We start from the raw sequence: 20,146 nt of genomic DNA on the forward strand, positions 1-20,146 counted from the left end.
CAATTATAAGAACTCAAATGTTTATTTTTCTATAAAAAAAAATTGAAAATATGGTGTGTCATTTTTCAAATCAAGACTTTTAATTGGATTTCTTCAAAGATTATTGACAAAAAGCATTCAACATAAGGAGCAATAATAAAATTACAGCAAAGAAAAAATAAATATGGATCATCTAAAAGAAAATTAAAATAATGAAACATCTGAATGCAGTAATTCATGAAGAAAATCGTTTTGTGATAACAAAAATAGTTTATATCATGCGAATTAAAAAAAAAAAACCACAACGGTACACAACAACCCTTTTTTGAACTTCAAAAACATGGAGATGATGCATACAAAGTTTGCTCAAAGAATTCAATTAAATAATTGATTATAATGTAAATTATAACTGTTTGATTAAGTTTTTTTACAACTATCCAAATAAATACATTACATTACATAACGTGAGAAGCAACCTCCCTTTTACCCATCGTCCCTCACCAAACTACTCTTACCTTTTCTTTGATCCTCGGAGGGGGGCGAAGACTATTACTTTGTTTTTATAGCGGTCAGTGAATATATTAGGGAGGTCATATCAGTAAATAAGGACCCAGTAAACTTTCACTTACGTTCAAATATTTTTTTCTTTTTTAAATATAATATTAAATTTTATTCATTGTGAAAATAAAAAATATTTATTATGTATAAAAAATAAAACAAGAACTCATTTTTTTAAACTTTTTTATATTCATTTCATTACCGACTCGTTTTGTGGCAAAATAAGTTTTCTTATCAAGGTACAATTAGATAATTAATATTACCTTATTTTATAATTTAAGGAATTAAAATTATGGAGTATCAACATTTAAAATTATAAAATACGATAACGTTTTTTACTTAATTGTACGTTAATAAAAAAGCTTGTATAGCTTTGAAACTGGTTGGTTAATAAAAAAATATGTAGCGAAAACCAAAGTGTTTTTTTAAATATTTTTTATTTTTTATTGCGTAGCCACAGGGCTTTAGACATATTTTTTTAAAAATGAAGTCATTTTTTTGTATAAATTAGTTTAATGACATAATGATATCGTATCCGGTGATTATTTATTTTTTATTTCTTTCAGCTTTATATCGTTCATAAATTATTTTTGTATTTAAATCTATTTATACAGAAATCCTGACAGTTCTTAAAAAAACGCTCAATTCCTTTTTTTAAATGGTTAATTTATTCATTTTGATAATCTCAAAGATTAATTCATATATAAGTAACTATATACGATATGTGTTAGTGTTAGGAATCATAACAATATAAGTAAAATGGGAATAAGTCATGTAAAAGCGCTTCCAAACAATTGTGCGCAAACAAATCAAATGCAGAAAATATAAAGCGTCTTTGTTTATCGTAGAACGAACGACATAAAGCTTTTCCTCAGCGAGTGGAATATTACCCTAAGTGGATAATAATAGGCCCGAAGTGTAGATGTGTGACACACAAAATGGTGAAACAATCCCGTAACAACACGGAATGGAGGGTTGGGGATCGTGACTCATTAAAACAAATTGCTTGTTTTAACGCCCCCTCCGTATAAAATCAACAAACTTTCTTACTTTTTTAAATAAGAAAACGTTAATGTTGAACGGAGTTAAGATTTCTGCCGTAAAGAGAAATGCGGGTTCGTTGTTTCCCTTGTAATTTATGGACGGTATAAGGTCTTTTCGGTGATGGCTTTACTCTGTACTTTTTATGATATCTCCCTGGCATTGTTTATTTTTCGTGTTTATTCAGAGATGTTATTTCCCTCCATATTTTTTTACCTCTGTAAATTTGAGCACGGTAATTAAACGCCAGAACATACATATTATTTATAACAACTTTCCGACACTCGGAGATATTCTAAGCTTGAAGATGACTGTAATTTACTTTAAATGAGAAAATTATTTAAAATGTGACAAATTGCTTTTTTTTACTCGCTACGTTATATTATTTAATTTTCTTTTATTATCAACATTTTGGTGGTTTTAATTTTTCTATTTACCAAACATAACAACATTTCCACTTATTCGAGGAAATAAATATTTGAACGCGTTGATAATTATTATTTTTAGCAGATTATTGTATTTTTCCTCGGCAACTGGAGTAAAAGAGATAGTGAAAATCAACACTTTATTATTTTTCTTAAAGTTTAAAGTAAACGCCATTATAAAATGTAAAATTTCGATGTTTCTTTGTTTGAAACTTATTTGGAGACGCTTTTAAAACAACGAAATTTTCGTTTCATCCTTCTCTTTCGAGTAATCAGAAGTAAATTGGTTTGACTTCTACAATTGTATTCTCCTTAGTACAGCCAACACAAACATGAATTATGCAAATGAGCCGAGATCCGACCCCTTCAGCGCTCCCCTAGAGCAGTACCCGCCCAGTACTCGCAGGTACTCCGGTGTTTTATAAGCAACGTCAGCCTTTCTGCGGCGGGTTTGTGCGGACTCTCCGTGTATCGCAGCCACTAACTCCAGTCATCAAATAAACATTGGATTTTATGCCGAAGGAATGGAGCCCGACGGGCGAGGAAAGTGAGGGAACTAGCTACTCCACCCCTTCCTGCCCCGGCCGTCCTTCGTCAATCCTTCACTGTGTCTCGAGACGGGGGCCGACTGCGACTGCCGGGGAAATTGTTCATTTCGTATTCCGGACAAAAAAACGTAATCAAATAATGGTTAGCCAGGAACCAAATGTAAGTCTAGGATGGACCCCGTATCCCGACCCGTAGCCGCGTCCAATCTGCCTCCGAACTGAGGCTCTCAAATCAACTGCGCAAATTCAAACAATGTGTTTAGATTTTCTCTGCATGAGGCGATTTCGGGTCGTTTGTTTTTGCGTCGATTCGGTTTATTTTGATTGCACGAGAAACCGATCAAAAATTTTCAACCGTCTCGTGACGTATCGCGAGAAAGTGAAAGTCTTCTATAGGAGCATTCAAGTTTTTAATTCTGGAGTCTCGAAACGCCAAAGAAAGAAATATTATCAATTTGCCATGTTTTTAGTCTGTTTTTATTTGATGTTTCTTCCTTAGTAAAACGACGAGCGCTATAAGGATCCGAAACACAATACCCGTAATGATTATATTATATTACCCTCGGGTTTGATCTTGTATTTATTTTTCGCTCAGTTATCTTAATCTAAATTACTTCATTTGGATTTAGAAGGTACTTTAGAACTGATTTTTAATTATTCATCAAAACAAGTGTATCGGATTTGTTAAGAAAACAAAAACATTGGATTTCTTGGTTCTTTCGAGAATATAATTTCTACTTTTTACATTTTATTTAATTTTTTAATCGCGCTTTAAGTGGATTTAATAATGAAGATACAAGTTATAATATACAATCAGCGTGAATAATGCGATCACGAAAACACAGAAGACCACTCCCGATGCAAATAATGTTAGGGGATGTTATTCAGTAATGAAAATATCTATGTTTACTTATTTATTATTCATCCGAGCCTCGGGAAAGGGAGAGAAAACTTAGTGTAAATAATAATCCCATCTCAGATTCCTTTGCCTTACAGTAACAGTATATATGATTTCATAATACGTACTGCTTATTTACTTGATACTGAAAGGTTTTCTTACGAGCTTCATCAAACTGTGCTTCAAATACATCTCCATTTTTCCCAAGACGCTCGTATTGTAGCATAAAACTCTGTTTATAATATTTCAATGATTATAGTAAAAAAACTCTTTTAAAATAAAGCAAATAGATGCGTTATAGAGGTCATGGCGTTATTTCTCCCATAGAATCCTGTAAAGTAAATAAAAATAAATTTTTATTTATATCCCTACAGAGATGAGGTAGAATTTTTTTCAAATTCAGGATTATGGATATTCGAGCGTTTACAGGGCTTATGACCTGTCATTGGCTGGGTTAAGAGGCCACTTTAAGTACTACAACATTCCCCATTCCGCTTATTAGCGAATATCCACACCGGTAACATTTTTGATTTTTGTATTTATGTTATGAATTTGAGAAACCATCCACAAGCGTGTTGGAGGGTCATCTATGTATTGATATTGAAGTTAAGTATTTTAATTAAGCAGATTACTTTATTTTATGTAGTTAAGACTCTTCCGAGTTAAATTAAGTACTAGTAATCGCCTGCAGATGACTCTGCAATTTATTTTTACTTATATTTGACCAGATCTTATTACACAACATTATTTTTGGTTTCTCCAGATTTGTACAAGTACACGTACCAAAACAATTAACATTCTCTCAATCAATAATATCAATAATATAATCAATCAGGTTGTGCTCCCGATGCTAATGTCACGGACTTATGGTTCAGAGGTTTGAGATTCAAACCCTATTAAAATTAAAATTAATATTTTTTAAAAAGTCGAAGAAAATCTACTTTTAGGTCAGTATTTGATTTAGCCAGAAGAAAACTTGTCGAAATCCGGCGCTCCCCAAACACTAGATTCGAAGATCGTATTTTTGCCGTTGCCGGCCCCACAAACTTACGAATCATCGACAGTCCAAGTCAGTTCAGATCCCAACTAAAATCTCACTTCTTTAGTTTATCATACCTAAACTTTAAATCTGAAAATATATTATGTCACTTAAGCTTAGTTAGAATGTAAGTTTAAACATAAAATTGTAAAGCGCTCTTGAGGTGATTCACAAAAATGGTGCTCTTTAAATCAGTCAAATATTATTCTTATATTATTGAGAGAAAGAGATGTAATCCAATTTGATCACTAGTTACTTAAATTATTGAATTAATATGAAAAGAGACGATGGTTATCAGGTGATCATTTCCTATCCTAGAGTTACCTAAGTTAGCCTTCGATAACCTAACAGTGACTTGAAGTTTTTTCACACAGTATGTTAAAGGTTGAATGATTTTTAATTGCAACTTAAAAATCTGATGAAAAACTTCAATTTTCTCAAGATTATTAATTTCCTTGGATCGAAACATCATAATATACTTTTCTGGAGGAGAAATCATAATCTTCCTCCGGGTTTAATACCCCCCTCTTCTGCGCCCGCGATACCGCTTCACCTACAGGATGTTTATTTTATATAAATGCAGCACCACCCTTCCCCTCCCTCTTGCCCTCTCCCTCGCGGGAAATACAGCTCTGTCTGCAGAAACCAATGTTTATCTTACGAGAATTCTCCACAGGATGTGTAGAAAAACATTCCATTGATTTGAGCCAAATAAAGATTTAACCTATTTTTCTACCTTTATTTCATTTCCTCCGATAAAATGGGGTATTCATTAATGAATTTATTTATTTTCAGTTCGCAAACAATAAAGATATCACAATATTCATACAACTTATAAAATACTAACACTTAACATCTGTCACCAATAAAATGTGAACAACAATAATCGGACCAATAAAGGAACATTGTTAAAAAACCACAAAGAAAGACCCTGAATATAATAAATCTGGCATACTTTTTTTTTTTTAATCGAAGAGGTAATTATTTTCCTTTAATTATTATTATTTAACCAAAAATTTCATATTTTGGGGCCATTTTCAACAAGATTTAAATAACTCACTATTAGAAAAGGGTTATTAAGTTGAGTAAAGTGGGATTCAAACCACGGACCTTTGGGCCGTGAGTTTGAGACACTAGCCACAGAACCACAACCCAATCTTTTAGAAAATGAATGGTAAATGTTACACAGTTTGTAAAATTGCCACTAACAATTATTAATTTTTATTTTTGCTATTTTTTAATAATGTGCATGCTTTCACATTCCATTGTGTTGTATTTCAGCTCAACACAGGGCTCTTAACCTCTTTAAGTAAGAGATACGTTATTATTTTTTCGTAATATTTATGTGTTTGTATGAATAAATAAATATAAATTAAAAATTTCAAAAACTGACAAACATCCATTTCTGAAGTCCTGGGTTCGAAACGTGACAAGGTCATAATGCATTAACTGAAACATAATTTTGCCCTGAAACATTTCGGGGTTAGTGCATTGGTACGTTAAACGTGAAATTGATCACCTTAACCCCATGTATACCGCAAATGATTGTTTCTTCTTGTGGCGCCTTGTCAAGTCTCCCAGACGATGGCAATCACTACAGCAAAAGCATCTTGGTCCTGCGCTACTCTTATATTCCGCAGCCAGGACAACTGCTTATTGGGTGTACTCACCATGGTTATTTCTTGTAAAAGATGTCCAGAGTGGTTTCCCGCTCCCTACTCTAGAGGATTTTCCTATCGGGGTTACCTTCCCTTAACTGGTTGATTTTGATTTGGAGGTGGCAGAAACTCAGTTTTCATTATCTCGCTATCTGCTGTGATCACACCGTTTTATGATCCCATTGCTCAGAGTTCGCGACGTGGACGTTAACGAGTTAGACCAGTCAGTAGAGTTGCCGGTGAAATGCAACTGGGCGTTTACAGCATTTTATAAAATCTCACCCTCCAGCAAGATGTGACTCACTGCGACCCTACTGACAGTTCGAACCCCACGAAACGATCGCTATTATCCTGCAATCGGACTGGTAATGTAATGTCTTAAGCATCACTATGTATAGATAGAGGAGTAGCAATGATGACGAAACAGATTAATTTATCTAACAAATGTTTTAAATGCCAAGCAAAGTTGTTATAATTTTAAAATAGCTTTTAACTATATGATCTTCATCGTTGGAGCATGAGGTGTCCGCAAAAAGCCTCCAGGCATCTATTTCAGCTTTCGGCTTCTGTGCTTTTTCAAATCAGTTTTTGGTCCAGTATATGAGATATAAACTGCCGAAGTGTAGTCAGCAGCGTAAGTTAGACATCGAGAATCTGATTCCTTTTAAAGAAGGCAAGCGTGGTCAAGTCACTCAAGAGGCATCAACAGCATATAGTCCTGCCAACCGTATCGCATTTGCTTGATGACAGTTGTCACTGAATTTGAGTTGCTGCACTCGTTATCTTATTTTTCCATTCCTTAAAAAATCAAACCATCGCACATCCAAAATTCATCTTAAAACAAAAAAAAATGTTTTGCCATTTTGGGTCCTAGTGAGGTGCCACAATTCGCATTTGTAGAGGAAAATAGGTGTTATGCAGAATAAATATACATAAATAAATAAAATTGTATGTAAATACACATAAATAAGTACTACTAGTTAACTCTTCAAAGACTGTGGTAAATAATCCCTTTGCGCGGTGATGTAACATCGTGCTACCCCTAGTAAAAGACGAAATATTCTAATGTTCAGACATTTGAAAAAAAACATGGGGACATACCTACTGTTTTTTTTTCCATAATTGATGCAAATAAACATATGGTTTAGTCCTGTTATAGCAAATAATTCAAAAATCATAAATACCCCGCTCATATTACGCGCGCGCGTTCCCTATCCTTGTCACCAACCGACTGACTGAATCTGTTTTACGTAACACCCGCCACCGAACAGCGTCTCTGTCTTTCTTGTAGTGAGTTCTATCTTCGTGTTCTCTCTTATACATATATATTTCTGAATTAGGGGACATTCGTTCTTCACGTAGCAAGGATAAATGTTTTTTTGTATTGACATCTAGCATAGTTTTATGAATTTTACTTTCCAAATCCTGTGTGAAAACGTCCATTTGAAGATAACAAAGAATACTGTCTTTTGTCCTATGTCGAAAAGTGTGACATCACAGCCACACAAGAATTGATGAAAATTGTGCTTTATTATTAAGGTAAAAAAGTGTACTTGGAGAATTAAATTAAAACTTTTGGTATTCTCACATGTCCCTCTTTAAGCATTTGTTAACTTTGGTCAAGGCAATGTTTTTTTCATTACAGTGGAACATCGTATAAAGGACTATATTGAAAGGTTGTTTGATTATTGATCAAAGAAACATTATTTTTTAAAGATTTCCTTGTGTGAAATATTCTCCCTCTATCCCCTCTACTTTTTTAAACTATTTCTTAAACAACATAGAATATTTTCATAATTTAATCATTGCATGTTTGTCCTAATCAGTGCATGTCCTTATTGAAATGCATGTCGTGTTGGTTTTATATTTTTGTGCTAAAACTATGGTGAAGGTGGATAGTGGGTTTTGCATGTTGGTTTAATTGGTGTCCTGATAAATAGACGGGTACGTATCGAAACCGGTGGACATAAAAAAGTCGGTAAGTGGTTATATACAAATATTTAATAACATTTAGTAAAATGATAGACCACAAAGTTAATTCCATAAATATTAAAAATAACTGTTTAAAATGACATCATAATCACACTGTAGTCGAGCACTATATAATAATAAAAGCTGTAATATTGCGTGAATATATATATGTTGATATGTTTCTATTGTGTGGTGTGTATTTCTGCTACCAGAGCATTCTCTATAGTGGCTCCTATTACTAGAGCGGCTTTTCTCAACATTTTTTAACATCGTTTCTTCAAGTGCGAAAGTTAAAAACAGTTTTAAACATCGTTTTAAATTCGTCAATACTTGATAAAGCTAACATAACCTTTGATTATATTATTGTTTGGTTTATTGTACTCTAGGATTTTTCTTGTCTATGCAAAGAGCTCTTATACTAGTTGGCTAAATCGAAGAAAAACGACGTTGATGTTACGATGTGTATTTATTACATATTAATGGAATGGAAAATAGAGAATCGGCAATGGAGCGCTGTCCTTACGATCCGAAATGATAAACGGATTCATGTTTAAACTGAACTGCGCTCATTTTTAAACTGGTAATCAGTGTTTATAATATTTTTCTTACTTTTTTGTGTATTTACAAGAAATGCACGATTCACCTAATGCGCTGTCTTTAAGAAGGTGGAACGACAATAGGCATTGGTTTCCAGGTGGGTCCCACAATATTGTATTTGCGGTGTGTTTTTCATATTCTCTCTTCTTTCCCATCTACAGACCTCTTAAATAAAAACTTCTTTTTCCTTCCTTTTTTTTAAAATTGAATTGTGGAAAAATAATATTCCACTGTACTATTTCAGTAAAAAAACACAGTTTTACTACCGTATATATTGTAATTGCAATGAAAATAACAATTTTAACGCCTTCTTCTTTTTCATACTTTAAGAGATCCTTAGATCTGAATTACAGAAAGCTAGTTATTTTCCTGAGATTTTGAGGCCCAACTGTTCTTCCATCTCTCGGCTGGTCTTCTAGGCGGACGTTGTTCAGAAGAAATTTCATCGGCTGCTCACAATACTGTCGCTGCTCATTCTGGCCACAAAATCCCTTCAGTATCTTTATCTGGAACTGCACCAGCGCTCGAATCCTCCTCTATTTCACACGCACTTCTAATTGAACGTAATTTGCAGAAAGCAGCCATTCATATAAAAATGAAATTGAGATAATAGCACTTTTGTGAAATGAGTGAATTATCAAATCGAAACAACAGTTGAAATGTTTTTGACTTTAACAAATGATAAACAATGAATACATAAGTTTTTTTAAATGCTACACACAAGAATCTTATTATGGATTTGACCGGTTTTACTGATTTCTACAAAACCATAAGATTTTTATAGAGATGTAGGTGTTTCCTGCAAATTGAAAAATGCTTTTTTTGTGATCGATACCATTTTCAGAAGGTGATTAATACAGTTTTTTGTACAAAAGTGGTCTAGCTGTTTTTAAACAGAACATAGAATTGACCTTCCTGCACTCGATAACATCGATATCTTTTTTTTTTTAAATTGTGGACTGGCTGCTTTCTGCATAATTACGTTCAATTATAGTGTAACAGATTTAGTCTCGAAGCGTTTTTCCAGTAATCGACCTAAAGACTATCATTTTAGCAATTCGGTACGAGCAGTGTTAGCCCGCACTTCCATTGGATACGTTTCGATAGATCTTGCACATATTTATTTTATTTTATTTTATTAACATAAACTTAACATTTTTTTAAATACGTAAACTTCCTTATACCCCAGTTTTATAAAAAAAAAATAATCCTAAAAATTATACAAGATTTATATTTAAAAAAATGACCTAAAAATTATACAGCATATTCAGTAGAAAATTATACAGCATATTTAGTACAAAACGAATAAAACACTTCACAAATATGAGACATAGTTCATTGAATTATTCACAATAAAAAAAAGTTCATGAACCTTCTAAAAACTTGCAACAATAGGATTCCCCTTTTTTAACAAGACTTACTACTTAATTAGAACAAAGATTTTTCGTTAATTAGAAAATGATCCAAAAAAGTTCCGTAGTTGAATATATTTGTGTTAATACAAGGGTTTATGATTTTACCTCGATGTGTCCAGATGTACACGCTCGTAGACTCCAGATTGAGAAGAGCTGTTTTAATGTACCACCGTATACCATACATTCAAACTTACTACACCGCATCCCGCCGTAAAGTCAGAAATATTGGGATATAAAAAGAATTAGTGGAGCGGCTCTAGACTTTAAGTATTGCCCAATTCCCAGTTCGCTTCCTTCTGACGTCACTAGTGACTTCAATGGTCATAAACGCGCATACACTTATTTATATTATCTGCTTACAGGAGCATGTGGGTACGGCCTACTGTACATTATTGTACTGCGGGAGATTCGGATAGCGAAGGTCATAAAAACATCCGGTATTTTGATATACTATCTGAGATACAAAAACCTTTTGAGACGTACGTCAAAGTGTATTTTTACTTAAATAAAATATCACAATGTATAATATATTTTGAATAGGGATGTGGTCTCGTGGTAGTATTGTAAACTCACGGGCCAAAGATCTGAGGTTCAAATCCTACTCTACCCCAACTCGATTTCCATTTTTCCAGCACAAATTATTTATGACTTTTAGGAAATAGTCCGAAAATGTAAATATTTCAGTAAATAATAAGAATTTTATTTTTTTTAGCAAATGAAAATTTGAAGGTTACACTAGATTAAAAAAATATATTAATCTGCGTTTAACAAACGCAGCGTATCTCCATCACCTGTTGCATAATGGTACGGTTATCTGTCTTCCGCTCCGGGTGCCATTTAAAGAACAGAGAGATATTGCAATAAAAAACCTTCTTTTCAATAATTCATATTTACCTTCTCAGAAATCGAACCGGGACCTCAAGCATGGTAGGCGAACGGACAAGTTAGTACACTACGAGGCGGACTCATCTCCACTTAATTTCCTTCATCTGAATTTTTCCCTGAGACTAGTCATCTAGTAAAAGTAACTCGTCCATGATTTTAGACACATTCAAAATATTATGGAACTGTATTCTGTATCCAAAAAACATATCAACACGAAAAAATAAGTTTTCAAATAATTATAATACTCTTTGTTCCAGAATTTTTTTAATGTATTTATAATCTCGCAATTCTTAATCCGATTTCCCTTACTTCTAAACATTTCTAATTCTACCATTTGTTTTTGTGTTTTTCAAATTAGCCACAAATTCCACAAAGAAATCTCTTTATACGTAGTATTTGGCAGAAAATCACCTCATTGCTATTCTTCCCGCGCTACTTAGGACCTTATCAATCGCGGATCACTGGATTTATCATGAATGAGGATAAATTCCCCCACAATTCATTAAAAACGAGTTTGTTTTATTAAGAAAATGTAATGTTATTTTTTTATTTCCATGAAGTTTAATTAAAACTGTTTTTTAAAGCAAAGGATTTTTTTTTTAATGTCTTCAATTTCACTTCTCATCCATATTTACTCACATATTAACGAATACAGTGGGTGGTTCATCAAAGCAAACCACAGTAAATATATAAAATTAAACATATAATTTAACAAAGTACAAATTTTCTAGTTACATAAAAATAAACTACAGCCAAGCCATTATTTTTTTCTTTATGCGTGTTTTTTTTATAACCCGAACAAGAATAAAAAATAAAGTTTGAATTCTTAAAATATTCCTTTATTTTGTTTAAGGTTTTTTTTTCTTTATTCAGAGAAAAAAATGTGGCAAAATAAAGTATGAAATTACAAATGGTTTGTTCATAAATAATTTATAATAACGTCTACCTCTCTAATAGAGTGAAAACTCGTGTTTAGAGAGGGAGTTCGTTTTACGTTTATTTTTATTTTTTTATTTACATCATTTTATATATATTTATCAAATACTTCAAGGTGAACATTTCAAAAGCCGGAATAATTGGCGCGCATGCATGAGAAGATGTAGGAATGTAGAGAAAGCGAGATCTGTATGCAAAAATGGAGTGATGTGGCGTTCTATCATCTCTGCCTATCCTTATTGAAAACGGCGTAATGGTTAGCTGTTGTTGTGATTATATATATATATATATATATGTAAACACATGTATATATTTAATAAACATTTAATTTCTACTATCTGAACAGATTTCAGAAAGCTACATATAATATTCTTAAAGATAAACTATTTTCTACTGTATGGAGTTCAAGCTAGGGTGGGTCTCGTGTGCTTTTTAAATTAAGATAAGAATGTTTTCATATTTGATTTATGTTTTAAGATCTCTGGAAGATCATTGAAGTTTTTTTCTTAACATATAAATGGTGATTAAAAACTGCAGTTTTATTGTATGTGTGTAAAGTTATAATATTTAAAAATCAAGAGTTTCGAACTTTTTAAAAGAGTGTTTTTTTTTTAAAGTTTGTAAAATAGAGGTGTTTTTAAAGATATCATCAATTGAGGGTATATTTAATTCTTTACAAATAAAATTTCAAGGGTTTGTCAGAATACTCTTCAACATTCCTAACTCAATGACTAATTATATGAAAAATAGCACTCTTTGAAGAATACAGATTACCTGGCATAACGGTTTTAGTGACATCAACATATTACACTGTAAATACCATAAGTTTATCATATCTATAAAGACATTTTAAATTTATCTCCTGGTTAACTTTTAACACCTAATTTTATCTTTGAACTTCAACTTTTAATTTTAACTTTTAATTGTACTTTAACTTTCAATTTCAATTCTTCATTTTTACTTATTTATATGTATATCTACTACCTGCATTTAATTCATTATTGATGCTTGTGAATTTTTATTAAAAAATATGCATGTTCATGGAAGCAAAGAGAGAGGGAAGGAAAGTAAAGTAGGAGCTATACAATGTCTTCTCCCTTTTATGTACTTTTTATTTAATTTTTATATTTTCATATTTATTTTTTTATTAGAATTTGATTGTTTTTCCCCTCTCTTCCTGCATTCATGATAAATTAATGTGAAATCTGTAATTGGTTTTACTTTTAAAATTTTTATTTTGTACCCCGTATTTATAAAAAAGACTGTATGATTTCCTTAATAAATAAAAAAATAAATCATAGTTTTATGAACAATTCAACTAAATGTTGAAACGCGTATTTGGATTATGGATATTTTGTGTATTGCTAGAATGTTTTATGTTTTTATTTTTAACCAGTATGCCACAAGTTTAAATTTTTCATAAAAATATAAAAAATGCAATGAAAGATTCCATCCTCTACGCCTTATATTAGTTAAGGATAAGGTCATAGTCAGTCAGTAGTTAGGAAACGTTTAAGTCAGCCAAAACGGTTTATTTTGTTTTTTTTTTTTAATAAAAGACAAGTGACACTTAAATCCTAAAATTTGAAATAACTTTTCACTTTAACTTAACCAGTTTCATTTCTTTCACGTCATCTTCGAGACTGGTATCATTATTATAGAATTTAAAGTATTTATACAAAAACTTTAAGGGCTGATATAATCTCAAATTACGTTATGGCGTACATAGAAGAGTTTGTAATCATTTATCACACTCTCATGCAAACTCCTATATTTACCGCATCTCATTTTTTTATAAAGGTTTTCAGACAATTCAATTATTGTTACACTATTTTAAATTATCTAACGTAACTGATATTGTTTAAATACAATTATCATAAATGTTATAATCAATTTAAAAGTTTCGAAGACGTCGCGGAAGCGGCAGCGATGAAACCACAAAAAAATAGTAGATTTTTGTGTTTTTTGTTTTTTATTTCTATAATAAATTACAATGAACTTCCATCAAGAATTTTCACTAAAAAACTTTAATATTTTGGATAAATTTAATAAATTACTTCCATTTATTACAAAATCGCTAATACAATTTCTATTTTTGGTCAATTATCTCAATTTACTTGTAAATGTTTGAAAAAAAATTTCAAATCAAAGAATAAAAAAAAATAAAAATGATCAAGTTTTTCAGTGAAAAATAAACTAGAAATATAAATAATAAAAAAATGTGGATCGTGAAAACAAAAGTTGAAAAAATAAATTTCACCTAGCACATTCATTTTTTGTTACTAACGTATTGTTTTTTTTTCTGTTGAAATTATTGTTCCTTCAGCTTTCCTCACAATTTCGTTTTATTTGTTTTCGTTCATACCGCGTCTGTAATAGTATTTTTTTAACCAGTACCTCACCCTGTGAAACACAGACAGGCCGTTTGATTGAATGTATCGGTTGGTTTTATTATCGTGTGTAGCGGGGTGTTAGTAATTTAAATTGCACGTGTTATTGGGGGATGGTTGGATACTTTTCCCACACATTCGCTAATCGCCTACCCCCTTCCCTCCCTGCCGACCCCTTCCGCGCACCTCCCTTCACCACCATCATCCCGCAACCCGCCGTGAGACCAGTCAATAGGAAAGCATGATACTTTGATAATTCTTAATTAAATATTTACTAAGCCATAGCGAAAACAAAAATTACCGTTTTAAATTTTGGTTTGAAACGAGCAAAATGAACACATAAAATATTTATAAATATCATATATGTCCGGTGATTAAAGGATAGTGTGAGAGAGGATTATTATTTCAGTCTAGGGATTTAAATTATTAAAAAAAAGTTTTTTTCTTTTTATTTTCCAAAATATTTTAATTTTAGAGGTATACTTTAAACCGTAAATAATTGTGGTTAAAAATAGAAAACGAGTTGTGATAGAGCGGGGTTTGAACTTTGGATCTCTTGATCTGGAGTCCGCGACACTACCCATAGGGCAACAATCAATTTCTCTGGTTTAATTGACCGCTTTTTGAGTGTGAAATATTTGTAAATCTATGTTCGGTTGGAGTACCATTTGAGACTTAAGCAACAACAACAACAACAAAGCATCACGCGGTCTCCCCGTAAGGGTAGGCAGAGAGTTAATTTTAAAAAGTCTGTAATTTTTTAAGTATGTTTTTATAAAGAAAATTAAAATGTATTATTTCAACAAGTTTTTATTTTCTGTTTTAATTACGTGTATCATCAGTGGTCAATGCATATAAGCACAGCTTGCCCAACACATACCGCACACTGTATTTAGGAATTAATTTATGGCGGTGCCCACATACAAGGAAATTTGTTTGTTGAACTAGAAAAGCAGTCTGAAAAAGCTCTCCGAAATTTAAACCTGATATCTTTAAGGTAATCCAGAAGTTCATAATGTTAATGTACTTCATTGGATTATGGAAAAGAAGGAAGTGAATTTTTCATTGACAGGGATTAAATTGATTGGATTTAATCGGTTTGCCAAAATGACAAAAAAACTTTTAAAAGCCTTGAAATTATTTTTAGATACAACCAGATCTGTATATCTGGCATTACCATTGAAATTAGCAAAAAACTACATTCGGTATTCATAGAGAGAGAGAAAGGGATAAATATGAGTATAAAAGAGTCAACATAAACATTGACAAGTAGAACAGTTACTCCCATGGGTAGTGTCGCCAATTTACCTCAACTTGGTTCCCATTTTTGTACTGTGAGTAATTTACAAGTCTTTAATTTTCTTATATTTATTTCAGTGCCTGAAAAATGTTTACTTAAAAAGGAAATTGTAAGGTAATAATTTAAATTGTATTAGCAATCGATCCGATGGCAAACTGTCAGTTCCAGGATGCAGAACTAAGTTCGCACAGAAGCATTCCTTACATGCTGGTCCAAGATCTTTCAATCTTTTAACTAAGTAATAACAAATTACTAAATCGCTGGTACAGTTAAAAGTAGGTTTGAGGTCTTGGATTAGCATGGAAAGAACAGATAGACACCTTCTTTAAAAAATAATTAAAATAAAATGCATACTGCAAATAAATCATGTTTTCCTAATATCAGGGATATGTTAATTTTGTTTTTCTTTTTATGGTCATGTCATACCATGTTTATATGCATTAAACTTATTGATAATTAAAAAAGGAATAGCCCACGCTCAGACGCTGAAGTCTTTGTGGGTATTTTTTCCAATTTATGTCATAGCTTAATTTTAAGATGTATTTTTCTTAAGTGTTTTCTTATAATTATATTTCTATGTAAATATGTGTATGGAAAATAAACAAATAATAAAAAAAAAATAGAAAAAAATTGCTTTCGGTTTCGTGGTATAGAAGTCAACGCATTTGCTTACTATGCAAGAGATGTCGTGTTCGATTCCCGAGATGGTTGAAATATTTATTAAAAATGTGTTTTTACGGCGGCCTCCGTGGTGTAGTGGTCAAGACGCTTATCTCACGCGGAAGGTTCCGGGTTCGATTACCGGTGAGAACACAAAAATTAAATGTGATTTTTCTCAAGCCTGGGTGTTCCGTGATGTAATTCACTACTGTAATTGGGCCTACTGGCCTGTTGTGGTGCAAAAAAAAGAAACAAAAAAAATAAAATAATAATAATAATAAAAAGTGGCTACTTAAACCAGAAATTGACAGGTCGTAAGCCCTATAGATGCCCTAGACTTCTATATTACCTTTTCTATATGTTTTTTTTTCTGTTGAAATATGTTTATACTAACAGCTCCCCAGGGAGTTGAATCCAGTCCTTATCTACAAAAAAATTGGACGAACTGAAAATATTGTTTGTCTTTCTTTTTTATTTTTTTTAATTTTACCCTACAGGTAAGAAATATATTGACCATCTGTGTTATATGAATCGATATGTTTTCTATTTTTTTTATGGTCGAAAAATCCTTTCTTTTTAAAATTTTAACTGTGAAAAATTTAACATTGTGGAAGTATTTTTTTTTATAGAAATGATTACTTGAAATGAACTCAAACCATAAACAGTTTTGCGTAAACCGTAAAATTTGTTAAACCGTAACTTTTTTATGAAATTTAATGTGATAAGGTATTAAGTTTTTAATTAGCAAAAGAGCGGAAATATGAATAACTTCGAACAAGGTAAATTTAATAAGGAAATTTCCACCATTCATCACATTTTCATAATAAAATTTTCGTTTATAATAACAAGATTTCATTAACCAAGTCTGTTTCATAATTTCACTTTGAAAAATGTTTGCAAAACGTATTGAATCCTTAACAAGAATTTAAACACAACATTTTTGATAAACTGGTTTTGCGTGAGCTTGATATTTAATTCTAAGCCAAAAGAAATGAAAAGAAAAATGACTGATTGTGTCGTGTAAGCGTGCACTGTTTGGACTCGGATAAAAGGAAAAAACCATTGATAAGAGGGTATCTAGGCACTTGTTTATGATTTAATTCTTAACTTGAAAATTATTTATTTTCAAATATTGAATTTAAATAGGTATCTAGGTACTTGTTAATGGTTGAATTCCAAAACTTAAAAAAAAATATTTTCAAATAAGGAATTCTTTTTACAAATGTCAAACTATACTTTTCTACCATAGTGGGTGGACTTAAGGTAGGGATGTAATTTTTGAAAATACATTAAATGTCAGTATTTTTTTTTTTTGTTCCTTAAAATCCATTAAAAAGAAAAAAATGGGTAGAGATTATAAGGAGAGTAAGGAAAGAATCTGATTAGGATCCATAAAAAACGAATGCGGTTTGTAAACATTCAAAAACAAACTTATTTTAAACACAAAAAAACAACATTCTTCATTTTTTTTGGTGCATGGATTCTAGTCGAATGCAACCCTGGTAGATCGATGAAAAAAATATTTATGATTCTAACTTTTTTTAACAGACTTGATTGAAAATTTTAGTATCTTCGAACACGCGCAAGGCAAAGATCTATATTTCGCTGAAAATCGCCCTTAAATCAGTTGACCCGTTTACAAGGAGTTCAGTGACATCACACGAACAGAAGAATATATATATATTTAAAAAAAGAAATACTGGCGTTCTTACAACTTACCAGAATATTTCGATTTTGGTGGCCATTTTCAACAAGTTGTAAATAACTCATTATTAGAAAATGGAAATCAAGTTGGGGAAGAGTGGGGTTTGAACCTCGGACCTTTGATTCGTGAGTCCGCAACACTAACCAAGGGAACATAGCCCGATTTTAAAAAATATATTAATATAAATAAATAATAAATATAATGACACTAAAAATGCCAATAATTAAATATAAAATAAACAAACAATTGTAAGACGTCACTCACCATTATGGACACAAGAATTGCTTTTTTTTACATAATGGAGAACGGTAATGTAAATATATGTGTAAAATTTATATAAAAAACTATAATTAGTAGTTGTAATTTGTTCTTATATTTTTTACCTGAATAAACTATAATCTGAATTAGCAAAATATATTTAAAGAAATATGGAGTTCCTTTTTGAAATAAAAATACAGAAAACTCAGTACCTATAAGCTATCTTTGTAAAGCGCCCTTAAGATATTATTATTACAAACATGGCGCTTTATATATTTTCCATAAGAATAAAAATAATTAGGTTGTATTATTATATTTTTAGTTTTTTCAAATGTTTGCAGACAAAAAACTGGATTTCACCCCCTAGGGAGTCATTAAGATTAACAAATTACATCAGGGATAGAGTACATTTTAGCGAAGAGAATATGAAGTCTATGCGTTAACAGGGCTGATGACCTGTCATTGGCTGGTTTAAATGGACTCTTTACATAATGTGTGACATTAACAATTTTGTCTGTTTGTTAAAAACCGTTAGGCAAAGTAGTTACTAAATTTTACCGTTGAAAATTTCGTATTTGTATGGATTAAACAAGTTGGCTCAAAATTCTAATATTTTTAATTTAAAATATTTTAAGAAATAAAATATTTCAACTCTTTCTAAATTAAGAAATATTATTGAAAGGACGAACTGTTGAAAACAGAACTGTAGAAATATAATGGTTGTTTGTTGGTTGGTAGGAGTACCTAGGTACAAATTGCGTGACTGAAATCTCTGATAACCCCTTTTGATATAAAACTTTAAATGAGCCTGATCCGAGCAAGATTGATTGGGCCATCTATTTAATTTCTTAGACAAATATCACCGCATTTAATACTGAATCATATTTTCTTTGATTGAGTAGCACATTTTTAAGAATGACAATGCTTTTTATCTGTTTCGGTATTTTCTTTATGGTAATTTTTTTTTATTTTTATGAAAATTATATATGGTGTCAAACATTTTTTAATTTCAATACATATTTAAAAAAAAGAATAATAATAAAAAAATAGTCTAGAAACAGCATACGCGCATCAAATAGAACGTGACTTAACTACTCCTTAAGGAGTAACTTTACGTTTTGATTCATTACTTTTTTTAAGACGTCGCGCGTCGCTGGTGTCACTTGAACCAGCCAATGAAAGGTCATAAGCCCTGTAAATGCCTGGACTTCCATATTCCCTTCTCTTTAATGTTCTTTAATCCTGTTGTAATTTGTTTACAAATATATATCGCTGCTTAAATTCAATAGCGCCACAAATCGAAAACCCCGAAATTTCGTTCTATTGCAATAATGAGATTTAATTCGGTCATATTTTGTTTTAAGAAAAAGACTCCCGGGTATTTTGCATTATAAATGACCCAAAACGCACAACAGCCCTTTTGACATTTCGCGTCTTGGTGGCTTACTTCAGAATTTAACGGTGATAGTTAGCACTAAACTCCACAATTAAATAGATACAGCTTTAATAAAACGCATCGAATGATACTTAAAACATAAATACGAGTATGAAGAGGAAGTTTACAAAAAAAAGCAAAAATTAATGTTAAAAACTTTGATTGGGTCTACTGAAAAAAGTCGAATTTCGACTTGTGGCCTTTTTGAATTTAAGCAGCGATTTATTGTAGTTATGATGCAATTAAAAGGTTGCTGTTCTTTTTGTGTTTATTTACATCCAATACTTGAATAGTATTCATCTGGAATTCAGATTTGGGCAAACAAAGGGCCGGGTAAGTGATGTTTACAATAAATCCTCGACATGGAGTCTCCCCTTACAGGTCAAATAACATCAAGATGTTTTTATCAAACATTCCATTGGAAGTACGAGTATTCTCGCCCCGAGTA

Source organism: Micrasema longulum, unplaced genomic scaffold, assembly GCF_059751315.1.
Source record: "Micrasema longulum isolate JH-2025_06_02 unplaced genomic scaffold, ASM5975131v1 h1tg000729l, whole genome shotgun sequence".
NCBI lineage: Eukaryota > Metazoa > Arthropoda > Insecta > Trichoptera > Brachycentridae > Micrasema > Micrasema longulum.